The sequence below is a fragment of the Aythya marila genome (assembly GCF_965140915.1).
Source record: "Aythya marila genome assembly, chromosome: 2".
NCBI classification, from domain to species: Eukaryota; Metazoa; Chordata; class Aves; order Anseriformes; family Anatidae; genus Aythya; species Aythya marila.
In genome coordinates, this window is record NC_139043.1 from 50,343,312 (window position 1) to 50,358,163 (window position 14,852).

General features: G+C 37.6%; 1 long non-coding RNA gene across 1 annotated transcript in view; it reads right to left on the bottom strand.

The window, feature by feature from the left end:
- Positions 1 to 14,852, bottom strand: part of LOC309874369 — a 254,547-nt gene that overhangs the window by 173,304 nt on the left and 66,391 nt on the right. The window contains exon 3 of the long non-coding RNA XR_014316822.1: positions 3,872 to 3,952. This is a non-coding gene — a long non-coding RNA (uncharacterized lncRNA). The remainder of the gene's footprint in view (positions 1 to 3,871; positions 3,953 to 14,852) is intronic.

The window sequence follows — 14,852 nt, forward strand, 5'->3', positions numbered from 1 at the left end:
GGCCAACTCACTTTCTCCACTTCCAAACATTCACAGCAGTTTTCTTAGCCACTCCTTTTTACACAGGCAAGGACAGCAAAGAATTTACTTTTTTTTCTTACCTTCCTGACTTTTTTGAAGACTTACACCCGTGAGCAAACACTTCACCTATACTTCCAGTCTTGCAAGGCTTGTTATTTGAAGTTCCAGCTCTTTGCTCTGCAACAAACAGCTTGTCTTCTTGTACCATAGGTGGGATTCAAGCACAAATTTATGCCCATTTTCTGGGGATTTGAGGAATAAGAGGAATAAGGTGCCCAGTAATTTTTTTCTAAGTAGGAGAGGTGGCTTAGCAGTCTTTTATGTGCTGAGCCATCACGTTTCCATAAGCCATTAGAGCAAAGACAGTGGAGTTATCTTCAACTGAAAAAAGCATTAAATAGTATGCTGCACCCAACTTGCTTTGTGTCTCATAAGGATTCAACCCTGGATAGTAAGGTGACCCTTTATAAGAACTGAATCATTTTCTGCCCCAAATATAGGCAGAAAAGGAAAAATGAGGGCAGATGGGATGAAAATACATGTACAATGTTAAGTTGTAATCTGGATCAGATAGCAAGTCCATGTTCTTCACTGTCTGGAAGAAAAACAAAAACGGAGAGCAAAAATAAACCCAACTTTTACACAGCTGCATTAATTATATCTCCAAAACTGTCTCTGCAAACAAGGAGAATCAGTATAATTAAATTACTCTCCTTAAACTAACTCTAAAGTTTTAGCTAAGAGCTGTTATTTTGGTTCTGAATGCTTTTGTAGAATTTTAAAAGCCTATACTTTTGAAATTCTAGTATTCTATATTCTATACTTAACACATTCACAGTATCGCATTTTACTTTTTCCAAAGAGGCTCAACTTCAGCACAGCCACAGCTTTTTCAAGTTTGACAAGTCTACTGTATAGTCAGTATTATATATATTGCACAGTATATTTTTGTGACACACCATCTAACCAAGTCAGGTAAATTTATGCAATATTCACAGTTCCTTCCATAGCCTTGATGCAATAGTTGCAATACACATAGCCAAGTCCTCAACACAATGATTTTGCAGCAAACGCACTATTGCGTAATTCCTTTTTTTCTTTCCAACCCATCTAAATCTCTGTGAAGTTGAAAGCGGTATTTTAAACAAATAAATAAAAATAACAAGAGAAAAGAATGTTTAATTCTGATTAACGGTCCTTTGTTTTAATGTGTTGTTGGGAGGCTCAACACACAGAATGCATGTCTACAGTGATATTTGAACTTTGATAGTTTCTTCCACACAATCTTGAGTTCTGTCAGGAAAAAAATGTCCAGGATGACTACCTCACAGAACAGGAGACTTGAGCACCTTCTTGGCTTTCTGGAACCCAAAGAGGAGCAGAACATAATGGCCACGCAACCTCCAAATTATTCATCTCCATGCCAAAAAAAAAAAAAAAGCATGGAAAGTGTGCTCAAAAAGAAAAGCAAGACAGGTCTGACTAGCTGCTTCAGACCTACATATTTTGAAGGCATTAGCAATCAGAACCACAGAAGCTGTTTGGTTTCATTTTACTTCAGGGAGATTTTATTTAGCCCAGCTATTTAAGAAGATACTTTATTTAAAGCTTAGCAGCCATCCTCCTTTCCCACCATCCCACTAGAGAAAAAAGGGTATTGTGCAACTTCTGAATGTTCTAGCACATCATCATAGTCCCCAGATTAAGTGACATTAGCAAGTAGGAGGTACAAAGCAAACAGCACGGTGCTCTCTCACTCCATGGCATTCAATTCGGGAATTCTGAATGGCATGAAATTGCAGAGCCCAAAAATTCATCCAGGTTCAAAACATAGTCCCAGAAATTCACAAAAGGAGAAAAGTACACCCAAGGCACAGAGAAACAGAGAGAAAAGAACACAGAGACCACCAATGACTCCATCATCTGCAGATCACTACAGGATGAGATGGGAAGCAACCATATGCTGGGCTTGCTCCACTTTCCTCCCCAGGCATTAGCTACCAGTCACTCTATGGAACAAGAGTCTGCTATGTCTTCCTAAAGCTCTAGACATAACCTGGACCCTTGATCTAACTGATACTGACATTTTAAAGCATTTGCTGTGTTCATGGTTTTATAACCCCCAAATTGCAGAATAAAGTACACTCCAAGGTCATCCATTTGCATATTTTATGCTCTTATCTTTAAACATGTCTTTAACTCTGTGTCTATATTATGTACACATCTGGCTCCCACATGAACACAGTGCAGTCTTTGCCATGTTTGTCTTCACAATACACTTACGAAGTAAGAAAAAAAAGGACAATTGGAGCACAGAGATAAAGCCCAAGCATGTACCGATACAACTCTAACATAAAAGGCCAAGTCTTTTACCTTAGCTGAAAAGTACATTGCCAGTAAACTTCAGCTCTGAGTACCAGCTTCTCCGTAGCTCTGCCTCACCAGCACAAGGCCCACATGTGCACAGACAGCTCAATGTAGCCATGGGCACGTGTTGTTCTAGACTACATTTTTGTGCAGCATGCTACTACTTTCTTATCAGAAGAAAGACATCAGTCTTTCTATAGGTCACATAGGTGTATAGGTGCTTGCTTCACACTGATGTGGGAACTAAGGAATTCATCTATCACTTTCCAGGAAGCTGGAGACAGAGCAAGAATTGAATCAAAACCAACCTTTGCATACTTTTGGGTATTCTTTAAAGAGCTTGGGTTAACTGCCAAGGCTATCCTGGATTGGCACAATCTCAAAGAACAGGTTACAAAACCACTCAAGAAATTCTGAAATTGGCCTTATATTCAGGCTTACAATTGTAACTGCTAAAGTGAAATGAAATTCAACAGTAAGTGAAGGAAATACTTTTATACAGTGGCAAGGGTAAAGACTATAATAGCAGCCAGCATATTTGTTCCCACAATTCTAATCAGTTACAGAGGATAATTATGTATTACTGATAATTTTACAGTTTATCAACATCAGCTAACTCTTGTACATGACAAGACTGAAAAAAAATGTTTGCAGCTCTGTGCTAAAAAACAGCATTGGCACATGTTATCTTTTTACTGTATTTACATAGTATTCTTGGGAGTTTTAATGGAAATGTATCTTTTATAGAAGCAGATTTATTTAGAAAAACAAATTTTATGAAGTCTCTATATCTTTTGCTGGAACACAGGCAGAAGCAGCTGAAATGCACATCAGATTATTCGTGACTGCTACTGATCTATGTGCAAAAGTTAAGTGACCAAACCTGGATCACAAGAGGCAGAAGAACATAACTTGCTGGAGAGCCAGCATCCACTGGGATAGGCTGGAACTCACTACATACAAAGAAAAAAAGTGGTTTTTTTTCCTCTTCATACAGATATTTTTAGCAAAGTATGAGCAGGCTAACTGGTAAAAAGTTTAATAAGGGGTCAACTTCACAAATATTTTTTAGCAGAGCCAAGTGTGGTTTAAGAAAAGTACAGCCTTCTGGAATAGATGTTCCAATCTGGTATAACTTAAAGTAGATGGAACTAATTCTTGGAGGAAAAGGTGGGTTGATGGAAGAATTAGAAGTGACAGACCATACCTTAAAATAATATTTTGATCATTAAAACCCAATTTAACATGTAACGTCATCTGTTGTCAGAGTTACCAAACCTAGGAGAAAAACCAAAAACCTGTTCACAATGATTTACAGAGAGACATGTTTAAACATTCACGTAGACAAGTGATTATTTACATTTTATATTCAGTGAATTCTGATGCTGTACTGTTGAAGACTGCTACTATTGAAACTTAACCAAAACAATGTGAGGGAAGTTAATGAACAGGCATAACAAATGGCATATATCTGATTTCTTACCTGAAGTGTGTTCATCAATCACCACTGCCATGCCAGGAAAATGCTTCAGCAACCACATAACAAGAAAGATCTGGCAAATTCCTAAATGTTTAAAAAGAAATATAAGCATGTTACATGATATAGAAGTCACCGATTCCACAGCAAGTACAGTAATACTTCAGAGTTCAGTCTCATGCTGCACTTATAAGGATTTTTTTTTGTTCAAATAATTCTTCTTCTAATCTAACTTTTTATTTAGAGCAAACAAAATTGTGGTGCACTCATCTGAGGCAGAACTAAAACCACATGAAATGCAGTTAAAAACAAGACTAATTATAGCAGGAAAATCAACATGATTTGTAAAGATGGCTATATCAAAAGAGAAGCATTTATCCCTAGTTGGTTCAATGATTTGGCAACTGCACTGTATCCACATACTCACTTGTTGATATTAATTTGCACTGTTTAACAGAGAGGTTTTTCAGGTCTCACAGGAAAAGAAATAGAGTTTTCAAATTATGGTTATATTTTAAAGAAATAATGACTTATGCTACTTGTGAAACATATGTCTTTTCTTAAAATTTTCCCTTTATTTTACTTTGAGTTGGAAAATTTTATTTTTCCACAACATCTAGGTATACAAAATACTTTAAAATTCTGGACACAGAGTTGCAGTGTGAATTCATAGCCACAATAAAAGTATGATAAAACACATAACTAATCTAAGTTACAGTTTCTCTGCAAAGTCTTCTCTTTCTAAATCAAATACTACATAGAAAAAAAAAAAAAAAAAAAAAAAAAAAAAAAGTAATGCTAATGTTGCATGCATCTGCTTGAGTAACAGAGAGTAAATATGCAATAAGCTATCTAGCAAATTAATCTTTCAAGTTTCCAGGTTTCTACCATATCACTGTAAACTTCATTGGCAAAACATGCTTCTTAGGACACGAGAAAAGTAATTTTTCATAATGGTATGGCTATGGTTCTCATTTTATGAACACAAATTTTAATTCTAAATGACAACTAAACCACACACACATTTTCTCTATATACAATTACTTTAATCTAAGGTGCAAAGTACAATCTCTCAGTAGGCCCTACCCAATTTTTAGCAATCTGTAACACATGAAAGAACATTCTCTCTTCTGCCACTTCAAAACAGTTACATCCCATGTATATCTCAGTTGCCTACTCCAGTAAGTAAGGCTAGAAAAGCGTCACCTGAGATATGGTTCCAATAGTATTTTACTATATTATTATTATGCAAAGTTTAAAGAATCCACATGCAGATAGATACCTGTCTCACTTTCTACAGAATTTTAATGGCTTATCTGATACTAGCATCTGATACGTGAATACTTCCATAAAAATTGTAAGTTCCTCTGACTTATGACAAGTAAAAGTAGATTTGCAATCATTTTCCTAATTCACATACTTTTACATCACTAATTTTACACAGCTATCTTAAGGGGCTACAGAACCTCACCACCTACTGCACAGTAGGCATAGAGTGCACTTCTGTGTTAAGAGCAGTATGGCCAGAAAAAGGCTATGGTTAATAAAACAGCAAGTTCAGGTGATATTCTTATTTCATAACTGACTCCTATGTTCTGCTTAATAAATAATAATTATTATTATCAGATCAAATTAGCCTTTAAAAAATAGTCAAGTAGAAGTCCCTCCAGTCATCTTATAGTAGCAGCAAAAGCCCATCTTAGCTAATGCTTTCCCTTCCTTTACTTCTCTGCAGTCTGTTCTGCCTCCAGTAAGGGTGCCCAAACGTAATGGAGAGCAAGGACAGGTCATTGAGTGGTTATCCAGGTGTAGCTTATAGAGAACAATGTGATCTGTTGAGGCCTTCATGACTGATGACAAGTGAAATAAAAGGACCAAGCTCACCTTTCCAAGCACAGACTGACTTAACAGGATTTTTTAGCTACAGAAAATAGTACAGATTTTAATTGCTAGTGTAAGTCAGTTTTGTCCAGAATGCAACTTATAAGCTTGGTGTGTAGTCATGCTAGTAAGTGGCTTTTCCACAAAAATATATTTATACATCCTGAATTACAATTCCCTGTCCATATTTAAATCCTGTTAGTATGAACTGGACAACAAAACAATAAAAGACCTGTAGACATCACAAAGTACAACTGACAGTTTTACCTTTACCTGAAGAGGTTTTGGTCTAAAATTTTCACCTTGCAACATACTAAGTTTCTGGAAATCTGGTCAGACTAAAATGAAACCAACAGACTCAGGTATAACACCACACAGACTCTTGCCAGAAAATGTGCTTCTAAGACTAATGTCTCTTCCAACACAGTCTCTGCAACTTCCACAAAGCAACCTCTTTCACTAAGGACAGTGAAGAATGTAGGAAAAAATACAGGACCATACTAAAGCACAGCCTGCCTGCCTGAATGTACAGCCAGAAAAATCATACCATGCGATGTTCCTTTTTTTTTTTTTTTTTTTTTTTTTTTTTTTTTTTTTTTTATGGAACATGCCTATTTCATCTGAATACACTTAGTTTCTACCTTTAGAAGATCATTGCCACTTGTGACTAATTAAAGCCACATTGGTTATTAAACAAAAGACCATCAGAAACATTTAACTCAGAGTGCTGCAGCAAGGGTATAACAAAAAACAAAAGGTCATATGGATTCCTGTGCAGACTGTGGCTCCACAGCCATCTCTATGGACCGTTGGTGGTCTCTGCAGTTTCAGAATGTGGTCCACAACACAATCATGAGGAGGACAAATGAAAACCATATTCCCGTTCATGCAAGCAAGAAAACAGGAGAGAAATAAAAGGACCGGGTGAACATTCAAAGTTTAACATGATTCCCATTTGGTCACAAATGAAAACCATTATTGAAGCACAGTACGATATTGTCCATAGACTTTTCTCTACTTTGAAAAAAGGTATTAGGCTTTGATGAAACAAAGACCAAGGAATGCTTTCACATTTTATATTTCTTTACAGATATACACTGGACACAAACAAGTCTCAAAGGAGCAAAGTATTTGAAATAAAAATAAGGAACAGAAAAGTGCACAACAAAATCCAAAATGCTTCCTAGTTCTTGGTGCTGTGTGCTCAAGCAGCACCTCTTTTCCTTAACATAGAGGATCCTGTTCATGTACCAACCTCTATTCCTTGGCTTCAGCACCAGAAGCTCCTGGCAGGCAACTTGGACAGGCGCCGTGGCATTTTCTAGCCAGGGATCCAACAGGATCAGAAACCAGGAGTCACCTCCACAGCCCAGAGGGAGCAAGTGACAAAGCTGAACTTGAGCTTTAACTAGAATTAGATGACTTCTGTCTGTTTGATTTCTTAAGCCAAGCAATGCAGTAACATTAGTCAATTTTAATTACTTGTTTTCCTTCCCAAGGAAGTGGATACAAGCATTGCTTTGACTACTCAGGTAAGAGTGCTGCCTAGGACTGGCAGACCTAAAATGTTGGGAAAGACTAGAATGCTATAATCAAACCCCTTCAATCCTCTCTTTACAAAGCTGGAGACATTTGAGACAGGAGAGCGTCCAAGGATCAGACTGTTGCCCTTAGTAGTAGCTCATCTCTTCACACTGGTCAAAAAGCATGGGTGCATAACCCAGCCAACAACAATCAACAGAAAATACTCATTAGTGAGGAAACACCCTAGCAGCCCCTCTACTCTCCCCCATGGCTGGAGAGAGGTACAACTTTGAAAAGAGATTGTGAGGTCTAAGTAGACTAAGTAGGTCTAAGACTCTTCAGCTGAAGAGTCACCATAGAAGTCCACCGTTTCTGCCAGAAATTGTTCATATTGGCTGCAAAAAATAATACGCACTCTTCTGGAGACATGAGACATCATCTGGGTGTTGCTGGCTCAGTCCAACCGTAGTTAGTAACTATGACACCCCTTCTTCCTTTCCACTGAGTGAAGTTTTGGGGCAAAAGACTGCCTGAAACAACGAAACATATCAGGAAGCTCTCCAATTCCTTCATAAACATAATCTTTATCACTGAAAGAAGTAGACTAGGATTTCCTTTTCAAGGAAAATAAAAGATCATCTGTAGGCCAGGGACTAAAGTGCTACCATGAATTAGCTCAATCCCATCCTTTACTGCCATTCTAAAAGTGCAACAAAAGCAGGAAGGGGGGTGAATAATTTGATAACAATTTCAAAATAAATCTTTATTCTTTTTCCCCTATGTATTCTCATACTTATTACAGTGAAATTAAAAAGTTTTCCTCCAAGTGAACTCTTGCTAATCTTTTTATTTAGGTTCAGTGCTACATAATGTGACCCTGCAAGAACATTCATCTACAGTCACAGCTGGAGCTGCAGATTCTCTGATCTGAAGGAATTAATTTCTTTGCAAAGCAAAAGCAACTGAAAGGCCAAAGGCTTATCTAAAAGGAAATCTGAATTATACCATCTTATACAAAGAACAGGATGAAAATGAGACATATAATCAGACATCTCATCAAAAGCTACTATAGAAATTGCGTGACATATTAGAGAAATATAATTTAGAAAAAAAAAAATCTAATGTTCTGTGATACGACAAAACAAACTTCAGTTCTTAAAAATAATAATAATAATTTTAATACCAGATTAAATACAACTTTAATGAACTACCATCAAGCGAGCAGTCAGACTTAAGAATGCTCAGCTCCAGCCATCCAGCCTGACTCTGTTGTCTCATACTTTTGATAGTTACTTGCTCATTTGGAAGGTTTATCTAAAGCCAGTTCTAATATTACAAAATGAAAAGCTTGTTCTTGCTTCAATTAATTTGCCAACTTCTTAGTCCCTTTTCTCCTGTTCAAGTAAATAATAAGAATGTGACAGGCAGTGGAAAGTCAGATTGTCTGTACATAATCCACCCATTTGCAGCCAGCAGGACAGTGAATATAGGACGTGAAAGCTATTAGCAAGCAGACAGAACTTAAAGCATGAATGACAATGTGCACATGAAAGGCAAAATGTGGATCTTCCACTTTTGATGGATTTCATGAAAAAATTTCTAAAGCAATTTGTGAAGAGATAATATTCTGAATATTAAAAGATAAATAAAAATCTTAAAGCACTGATTCAACACTTGTTACAACAATCCTTAGCTAAGTATTCACCAGATGCATCACATTGCTGCATTGCAGAGAATGCATTTAGAGATGTATTAACTTGATCACATGTGTACATTCATCACCTTTTTAATAATCTGAAAGCTTGACCCATTAAACTAATCAGGAACTATTTGTACATCCACATTCACAGCAATTTATTTTGTGCTTATTAGGCTGAAATGTTTGCTTATGTTTTCTAAAAGCTGGGCATCCCTGACACTTGAGACCTCAATATCTTGAATTTTTCAAATCACTGCCTTCCTAATCAAGGAATAAAAGGGCATAAAAGCTTCATTTAATGAAAATAATTTAGAAGCTTTTCTTTTTTTTTTTTTTTTCAAGGAGAATCTAGACACAGAAAAGCCAGAGTACTTCTGATTCTTACCCACATTTTAATTTAAGTGTTCAATTTACTCACATTTTCAAAAAAAGATTTGCATCACATTCAGTATGAGAAAATATTACAGCCATGCTGGAATTCTTACAAACATCTGTCTAAAACAGCATAAGCACTTCTTTACTGGAGTTGTTAAATCATTAGAAACAGAGACAAAAACAAACAAACAAACAAATGGGATCCATAATTTTTACTGTTAAAACAATGACAAATAAATTTCAATTAATCTCATTTAGATGTAGCATTTTTATCCATCTAAAGTGAAAATATATTTAATTAAATCACACCAATGACAGAGCATTCTCCCTTTCCTATTTCACTACCCATTTATTTTATCCTACTAGTCCATTTAGCATAGCTGCCCTTAACACCTTGTTCCCAAAGACAAACAACTTAAAACAAGATTCAGGTCAAACTTATTGAAATTACTCTATCACACTGGCACAGGGACACTGTGGAATCCTCATGAAGCAAGGAGTAAGCATTGTTTAGCCTGTGGAGGTTTCCCTGCTGCTATTTAGCTGGATGAGTAAGACAAGATTCCAGCAGGAAACACCAAAGGGAGAACACAGCCCCTTTGCCGCTGCAGTGATGATGGGACTGGAGCTGCTAAACCTACACAGATCCTTCCCTCTGCTACCCAGTTCACTTACTTTGAAGTACTACTTGCTGAACAGCTTCTTCCTTAAAGACATATCAATACAAATTCACATTAAACATTTCTATGCATACAGCTATCAGCACTTGAGAAAGAATGGTGCAGCAATGCTGTTTTGATGTTTCTCCTAATTTAGTTTTTCTATACCCACAGTAGGGTCTGAGCAATGAAACTGGAGCTTTATGCAAAAAGAATGATGGATCCCTAGAAGTAGCCTGGCTGACCTAGCCAGGGCCAGAAAATTCAGCCTGTGCTTCTTTCCAAAGTAACAAAATTAAAAGCAGTCTTCAAATTAAAAGCTGACTCAATTCACTTTGAGAAAAAAAAAAAAAAAAAAAAAAAAAAAAGTCACCATGAGCTATGATGGCAATTCCTTTTTTTCCTTTTCTAATTTTGTACTTTTTATTATCACTATCCCTGGTGGCTTTCAGGAGGTCCCTACAAACTAGTTGCTATTATGAAGATGGCCTATTTTAATCAGTCCCTTGACAAGAACAACTAATTATCTAACTTTTCTGTCTGAACTACCAGATGGCTTTAGTTCTATTCTTAACTCGATTAGTTTTCAGTAAGTAATGGAATTTGCATATTAGAAGATGTCTGTGATGACACAGGACAGAAATAATCCCAGAACCAATGCCAGTATATAATGTACATGCAGCATACTTACTGCACTCTTCCACTAAACTATAAAATAGTCACTTAAAATGACAGGCATCTTCCACATTTTTTTTCTTGTTGAACTCCCAAAGCCATGCCAGCTTTCCCTTTTCCTGACAGGTTACCACCATACTCACATTGCTTTCTCACCCAAAGCTGCAGACCTCCTAGTGCATCCACCCATATGAGAAACCAGGACACACACCAACACTGCATGCTGCAGTCCTGCACAACTCAGTGCTGAGCATCTGCATGCAACGTCCCAAGGGACCATACAAGTGCTCAAGCCTGGTGAAGCAGTACTGCCAGAATATCACAGATGGTGCAACTAATGACAACTTCTTGTGTGTGTTTGCAGGGACATCTACAGAAACAGGCAGGTTTTGGCCAGTTGCAGAGGCTGAAATTTAGACAGGATTTAGACAGTGGTGTGCCCCAAGGGTCGGTACTTGGTCCAAGTCTGTTCAAATCATTCATTGGTGACCTAGATGAAAGGACAGAGCGCATCCTCAGCAAGTCTGCTGATGACACAAACCTGGGAGGAATGGCTGATACACCAGAAGGTTGTGCAGTCATTCAGAGGGACCTAGACAGGTTGGAGAGTTGCGTGTAGACAAACCTCATTAGGCTCAAAAAATGCAACACCAAGCACCAGTGCAGGCTGGGGCCCAGCCTGCTGGAGAACAGCTCTGCTTGTCAGCAGACAAGTTAACCACAAACCAGCAATGTGCCTTGTGGCTAAGAAGGCCAACATTATCCTGGGATGCATTAGGAAAAGCGTTGCCAGCAGGTCAAGGGGGGGTGATCCTCCCCCTCTACTCAGACCTGGTGAAGCCATACCTGGTGTACTGTGTCCAGGCCTGGGCTCCCAGTACAAGAGACATGGAGGTACTGGAGAGTCCAGTGGAGGGCTGCAAAGATGACATGGGGGCTGATTCATCTCTCTTAAGAGAGGCTGAGAGAGCTGGGCCTGTTTAGCCTGGAGAAGTGGAAACCGTGAGGGGATCTTATCAGTGCATATAAATATCTTAAAAGGGGGCATCAGTAGAATGGGGTCAGACTCTTTTCTGTGGTGCTCAGAGACAGGATAAGAGGCAACAGGCACAAACTGAAGCACGGGAAATTCCTTATGAACATGAAGAAAGACTTTACTGTGTGGGTGAAAGAGCACTGAACAAGTTGCCCAGAGAGGTTGTGGAGTCTCCTTCTCTGGAGATTTTTCAAAACCTGCCTGGACATGATCTTGTGCAGCCTGCTCTAGGTGACCCTGCATGGCAAGGGGGTTGGACTAGATCTGGTCTCCAGAGGTCCATTCCAATTTCAACCATTCTATGAAATGTTTATTTGAGAGTGTCCATTTGCAGTGCACCATGACATGGGAAAGACCTAAAACAGCAAGGGAGTCTGCCTGAGTGCATTAAGGGTAGCATCCACTCTGGTAAACAGTAGTAAAATACAGCTGTGTCTGACCAAAAAGCCAATGGAGATCAATGAAAAATGAGTTAAGGCCAAGATCACACAAGTGAAAGTTATTTGTGCACAGACATAGGGCACGTTATACTTAGGGCAGGAAAAAAACAATGGATATTAACCATGATAAGCATATGCTTTACAAGGCGAGACTTCTCTTGTAAATTCCAGGCTGCTTTTTTTATTTTTATTTTTTTTTGCTTTTTTTTTTTTTCATATACATACAGTACCATGCAAAAATAAATAAATAAAAAATCCAAAAATACTAGCAATGCAATTACTTTTTTTTTTTTTCCCCATATGCGTTATAATTCCTGTGAATAACTGTAGCCATTCAATGATGTTGCAACATTCACTACAAAATAAATAACTGAAGAACCCAGACTTGAGAAAAATTCCCACATCCATGATGTTAACACAGGAGTTATATCCTCACTGCGAGTGAGGTTGTGGATAAGTTTGTTTTATTTTTTACTGGGTTTTGTGGTTTTGTTTTTTTTTTATTTGTTTGTTGGATGAGGCCTTTTGCTTTTTAAGGAGTATTGGTTGATATAAAAACAAAATGGCAAAACACATAGGGTTGAAAACATTATTTTCAAGTTCCTGAAGAATACTATAAACAATGGAAGGTGTCAAGAAATAATTTTCTTTTGTCTGCATATTTTTACATAGTCACTCATTTCCAACCAACTTCTGTATAAAATTTTGCATATCTTTCTAGACTATGAAATAAAATATCTCCAAAACCAGAAAAACAGCTTTTACTCATGTTAACACTAAGAATACATATACTTAATTACATTATACTGATAGCAACTGAGGAAGAGAAAATTGACATTTTAAAAACAAAAATAATAAAAGAAAATATTCTAATTCCTGAAAATAAATAAATAAATAAATAAATTACTTCAGTGAAGACCTGGGGACAACAGTATTCCATATTACCATAGTTTATTCTACAGCAACCATCAACAGTTAAGTGTCTCTTGGTACCACCATGGCAGTGTAAGAAAGATTACGTGTAAATAATCATCAGAGCTTTCTCTATTTTTCATCAATAACTCTCAGGCAGGGCAGCCGGAGAAAAAGGCTGACTGAATACCTGATACTCAAGAAACAAAACTGAGTTTTGTTAGCGTAGTAACCATGACAGCTTCCATTTGTAAGGCTTCTCATCTTTGACTGCACTGTGACAAGGAAGTTTGTTTAATAAATGGAACACCTATAGACTGACAAACCTGGTAAAAATTCTCAGGTTTGGTTTTGGTTTCCAAAACTGCTTTGATCTTCTCATCCCATGGTGGAAATCAGGCTTCATTTTCTGCCATTCTGATCCAACAGAAGTTTGTACTTGGAACACGTATTCCAACAAAAACCCACTTTAATATATGCTTGAAGATATTTATGTAGGATCAAGACAAGCAAGCCTTCCCAAACAGAGCTGTAATTTACATCAATAAAATCCTTCACATTAATCTTCCAACAATCAAAGACCATACTATCTATTTTTAGTATTGCACAGAATTTTTGGAGCTGATTTTAGAGTCAATGCTGAGCATAAGAGGTCTTGGGAAGCTGACTTGAGTTGAACTTGTAAAGACAATCTCTAGTTATATTTCACAGAGACATAGATCCTCCTGAAATGAAAAACAACAATAACTACTGCCAAGAAAACCAAGTTTGCTTGAATTTTCCCATGTAGTGCTGTCTAATATTCAGCTGACCATCTTGAGTTCTGACTGCCTTTTAACACAGCACTGTCTGGTGCTACTCCTTAGTTTCAGTTTCATTAAATCAGTAGTAGAGTATCTACAAGTCATGATTTAAAATGACATCTCCTAGATTGGTCAAAGTCATTTGGCCAACCAACTGCACTCTAGTAAGATATCAGCTACCTTCCCTGTCACAACTGCCTAGGTTGCCTTGGGCAAGTCAGCTTTAGGCTATGTCCCACCCAAGTGCTCAACTGCACAGCACCTTTGCACGTTGTCTCCTCATCCAGAGGAGCCCCTAGCAACATCCCAACAGGACAAGACAAGACCTAGTCTTTTCCACACATCCTTGTTTCTACATGCCCAAGTGGAGCTTAAGATGCCCTTCTTAGGGATGAGCGTACCCCCAAGGGCAAACTAGGACGCTGCTTGGGTGCCCTGCAACTTCAGTTCCCCATTTACACGAAAATCTCCTTCACCACAAAGGTGATGTAAAGTTAAATCCATTAAAGAACATAAAGAACACAAGCAGTAATGGCTGTGTGGGCAAATATTGACAAAGGGTAACAGTTTCAAAGAAGTGACTCAAGTACACTGAGTCTTCCTGAATCATCCTCCTCTGTGGGATTTCTGCTCCACAGTGACTTCAAAAAAGTGTCCACTATCCCACAGCATCTCATTATATGTATGTACTGCCTATGACCATTCTACAATATGAATCACTTCCTGTGTGCAACTTTATTAACTTTATTAAAGTCTCCTAAATGAAAAGCAGGGGGGAAAAAAATCCTAAATACAGCTATAAAGCACACAGATAAGAGATTTTTTCTTGACCATGATGACAGGATATTTCAAGAGGAACAGAAAATGCCATTAAGAGCATAGACAGATGTAGAAGATACTGCATATTACTAATAACAGTAAACATTTCCTTCCTTTCTTCATGAAAAGAGTCAATTGATTGAATGGAACAAGTAGTCATTCTT